Below are 5,121 nucleotides of genomic sequence, written 5' to 3'. Positions count from 1 at the left end.
TGTAGAGCACTATTCAGTCAACTAGTGTACATATACATATATGTATATATACTTATACATGTATATCAAGTCTAGACTCTAACTCTCTTAGTGAGATGCACCAAAATTAGAAAAATGATTTATTTAAGTAATTGAAGAAAACGGAGAAGGAAAGAGAGAGAGAGAGAGAGGAGAGAGAGAGAGAGAGAGAGGGGGAATGATGGCATTTTCTGGGGGGGTTGAAATGATGTTTCTCCTACCGCCAAGGATAAATAATGCAGGGTAAAAAACGATAAATAATGCAGGGTAAAAAACGATAAATAATGCAGGGTAAGAAACTGAACGTTTATGGTGTGAGAGAGTGTGTGTTTATATGCTGCGCTAACTGCATACACACACGCACGCAAGTCTAACCCTAATACATTACACTGCATATATAGACATGCGCAACACCCCCCCCCCCTTCTCTCTCTCTCTCTCTCTCTCTCACACACACACACACACACACACACACACAGCTCTGCTAGTTATCATACACCACTGTATTGTTATCCTCTCTCTCATAACAGCCATGCCCACCTCCTCCTTATTTCTGTCTCAAATTCGCTTGGTGCAGGTCGGGAACAGTCTTAGAGAACGAACGTGTACACACCCACACCCCCCCCCCCCCCCCCTCTTTCAGATGTTCCCTATCTGCATCAACTGAATTAGAGTCATAAGTGAACGCAAACGCATCCAATATGCCCCTGCATCATCAATGGCTTGCTTCCCATGCACGTTTCACCACCACGCTTACTTATATCAGGTACGCTCCCTGCCACGCCACACCTTTCTGCATCTTTTACCAGGTCACGTTAATTAAATTTTTCTGAAGCCCTACCAGCTCCTGTAATTAATTAAGCCGAGAGCAGCTCCAAACAGCAGAGAACGACTTAGGATAACAGTCCCAATACTTGATTTGCATTCGTTTTTGCAGATCTGCATGAGAATTGGCATGCCTAATCAGCTACTAAGAGCTTAAATTCCATCTCTAAGCTTTGATGGCTTTCTAGAACATGTAAGTTAATGGCCTTCCAATATCTCTCAACTCAACTCAAGGCAAAGCTTTCTCACAACTTGTAAGTTTTCTCCATCCCATAACCATAATAAATAAGGTTTCTCTTCAAAAGCCCTCCTTGTTTATAAGGTTGCTCTTCCAAAGCCTCCTTGTTTATAAGATTGCTCTTAACATTTACTTCACTTCACTTGCTATGCCAAGTGTACTTCCTATCCCATCACACTTGGGAAGGGTGCGCACGCACGTACACACACGCACACAAAAAATTGTGCCTCTTTCTAGCTCTAATGCATTGTTGCATCTCTACAAGTTGTGGTTAAGCAAATGCTTGATTTTATAGCATCACCATGTTGATGGTGGCCATATAGACCTCCATGAGGATGTTATCCCATTTAAGTAGTCAAAGATGATCACCTTGATGATGTTGGGGGCCAATAGATCTCTAATAGGCCCCCTCAATGGATGTAGCTAAAGACATCCAATATCATGAGGATGATCAATTGGATCTATCGTCTCCATCACGGTGCCATTTCTACATGTAAGACATACTTCATCAAGGTAGTATATACAATGCATTTTCTAGTCATCATTCAGGAATCTATTTTTTAGGAAACATACACATTTCCTATTTATATCTCATCAAGGAAGGAAATTTAAAAAATAGGCATACTTTTTTTTGGAAAATCTACCCTATTTTGCGTTTTTTTTTCAATCCGCTCATTTCTTGTTTGAGATGCTTTTAATTGGAAATTTTGAAATATCAACCGGTTGTAGGATGAGCTGAGACACCCTTTTCTCGAACACTAATTTTGGTGATTTCAATGAAGTTCAACTTATAAGTGAGCATGCCATTGGAACAACCCTATTGCCCATCTAGAGAGACATGAAACACTCTTTCATCCAACAATGATTAAACACAAAACATTCTCTTTGATATGTTTTTTAACATACATCCTAGGTTTAAGGGCATGCCTTAAGAGCACAAGAGCCCTTGTGAGTCTATATTGAAACTTTTTGGCTTGCTGTGCGAAAATAGACTTAGATGATTTTCACTCAAATTTCTTGGATTGAAGTAGCCCTTTTCTCAAACACTAATTTTGTTGATTTCAATGAAGTTCAACTTATTAGTGAGCATGCCATTGGAACGGCCCTATTGCCCATCTAGAGAGACATGAAACACTCTTTCATCCAACAATGATTAAACACAAAACATTTTCTTTGATATGTTTTTTAACATATATCCTAGGTTTGAGGGCATGCCTAAAGAGCCCTTGCGAGTCTATATTGAAACCTTTTGGCTTGCTTTGCAAAAATAGACTTTTCATTCAAATTTCTTGGATTGAACTAGCCCATGGTAAAATGTTAGAAGTAAGCATTTATTATCATTATCTAAATGTGAAATTTTCTTTTCAATTTTAAAATAATGCCTTGACTTTCACATTTATTATGGAAACAAAGCTAATCGAGGGAGATTTACACATGTAATACTTACGTAATACGTGGGTTCTTTTAAGCTTAAGAGGGCTTTTACATGAAAAAGTTATTGCAATTATGCTAAACGAGGATACTTATTTGAGGTATATGAGGGCATAGAAACTCTTTTCAATGTCACATATACAAGGGTATTTCTCAAGGAGTTAAGCATGCAGTTGGTGCCTCATAAATAGACTAAGTGAATCCTTTGATAAGTTTTAACGTGTCTTTTTGAGACAATTTAGTGAACTTCTTTTTGTCCATTTTGTTCTTTGCTCCTCCCTCCTTTAACAAGGATATTGCATCTCGTGAAAGAAAGCTAATGTTTTATCCATGTTGGGTACTAAGGTTACAATCTTGGAAAGTTCAAGAAAAATGAAATAATGGAGACTTTGGTTGATTTTTTTTTCCTACTCTTCAATGAGTGTCTTTCATGGTAGCTTTATTTCAATATTAACTCATGCTCATCTACATGAATCGGGTTAAATTTTTCCTTCACTTATCAAGATGTATTATAAACTAAGTTTATATATTTAATTAAAATATTGTATTGAAGTTCATTTGCATCTTGATAAACATGTACCTACTATTGGGTGCCATTGATGTGAGTAGGGATATTGGTGGAATTAATTAAATGTTGTGTCATGTAGTCTTACATTCATAATGCTCATGTTTTGAAGGTTTATGTGTCAAACTCCTTGCGGGTTTCACCTAGGAATGTGTAAGGTAGGATGTGAGTTTAATAGAAGGGTTTAGATCTCTGTGGACTTACAAATTCACATTTGTAAGGGGAGAATTTTTCATAAATGTTGCTTTTTCTTTTGATCCAAAAGGAAGCTAATTCTTTATCCATCTCACATTGGATACTAAGGTTACCACCTTAGGGTGGTTAAGGATAAATGAATCATGGTGGAGACTATGGTTGATTTTTTTTGTTAACTCTTCAATGCTCTTCTTTATGGTGGTCAAGAAAAAGGCTATCAGTTGATATCTTGAATGCTTCTCTTCGTGTGATAACCTTTATTTGATGGAGGATCATGCCCATCACTTTGATGTTTTGAAGATCATGCTTAATCTAGATATGTATACTTAGGTATAACTAGTACTCAACTTGCGCGTTGCTATGGTATGTAAAAGACATTCAGAAGCAAAACACAGCAATGGAAGCCGAAATACAAAGGGTTAATCGAAGGGATTTTTTCCTCTTACTTTTTAGAAATCCATGATTTATTTTTTCTCTCCTCTCCTTGTGCCTTGGTTGTCCATGGTTAATATGTAATAGATAATTCCTCTCCTTGTGCCTTGGTTGTCCATGGTTAATATGTAATAGATAATTCCTGCACTATTTGTCAAGTTATATGGCTTGTTTTGTTTTTCTAGACCAACGACATGCTCATCGCTTTTTTCACCATGTGTTACAGTCCTTGACACTTACCTCATCATCATATTTTTAGGTAGAGTCCCACCTTCCTCACACAGATTCCTAGGTGACACTTGGTGGATACTTCTTCCACTCCTACATTCTTGAAACCGCCTCTCATTGTGCTATGTTTTTACATCGTAATGGTGAATTAAAAGCACTAATTGTAATTGATAGTGGAAAGATACTACATTAGGGAAATTGGAAGGTCATTTTTGGGCTGTTTCATTCTAGAGAGAGAAGGGTCCTAGACTAATAAGATAAAGGCATCTGTTTCTCATTTATCCCTTATTATTTCTTAGTATAAAAGTGTAGTATATAAATATACTAAAATATCTCAATAATACTTTCAAATATGACATTGATTGTACTTAAAATCTTTATATAAAATCTCAATAATAATTTTTTAATATGACACTTATTATACTTAAAATATTTATTGAGAACTCATTTATTACATATAACATCTCGTAAAAGATATACTATTCATTGAAAACAAGTACATTCAGTACCATCTTCTTGTTTGTTTTCTTTTACCTTTCTTTCTTATCTCCTATTATATGTGTATCTCTTATCTGTATGTATATCATTTTCTAATACATCATTACAAACAATGTTATGTTCTCGTCATCCTTCTTCGTCGATTACTTCTATTTCTATGTCAAATATACTAGATGAAGATAACAATTGAATACCCACAACGATTGGAAAAGAAAGTTGGGTTCTTCTACAAAAATGTAAGTCTCGAAGATCAAGTTTGAATGAGTTTGTCTCATCATGGAAGCGAAGGATAAAAGATTTTAGACTTGGATAAATAAAAAGTCTATATAAGATATCTACAAGTCATCATAGCCTCAAATGAATTCAATGGGAAGTGGTGAAGGCCCAAATATGCTAGGAAGTCCATAAGACTTAATCTTTAATGCATATGTGTGGGAGTGTTATGGGAACCCTTGTTGTAGATGAAATCCCTTGAAATATTCTTCATGAAAAATTCATGGATAGGCTACAAATGATGCATGAACTTAGCCAATCATGTCCCGCATCATATCCTTCCATTGTGATAGCTAATGAAGCTTGTTAGGGTAGAGCATCGACCCCAACAATGGACTTAACCAAAACTGTCTAAAAACTATAGCATGCATATAATCCAGAGTATTGCCCATTTTCTCCATGCAAATCATGCCACTTG

At 36.1% G+C, this 5,121-nt stretch overlaps 1 long non-coding RNA gene across 1 annotated transcript; it reads left to right on the top strand.

Annotated features, from left to right (window-relative positions):
- Positions 1-480: 480 nt before the first annotated feature.
- LOC147609943 (uncharacterized) lies at positions 481-3,805 on the top strand. Its single transcript, XR_015264157.1, has 2 exons — positions 481-784; positions 956-3,805. It is a non-coding gene; the product is annotated as an uncharacterized LOC147609943 (long non-coding RNA).
- Positions 3,806-5,121: the final 1,316 nt, after the last annotated feature.

The sequence above is a fragment of the Cibotium barometz genome, chromosome 50 (genome assembly GCF_041138505.1).
Source record: "Cibotium barometz isolate CiBa-2024 chromosome 50, ASM4113850v1, whole genome shotgun sequence".
Classification (NCBI taxonomy): Eukaryota; Viridiplantae; Streptophyta; class Polypodiopsida; order Cyatheales; family Cibotiaceae; genus Cibotium; species Cibotium barometz.
This window is presented reverse-complemented; position numbering and strand designations above follow the sequence as displayed.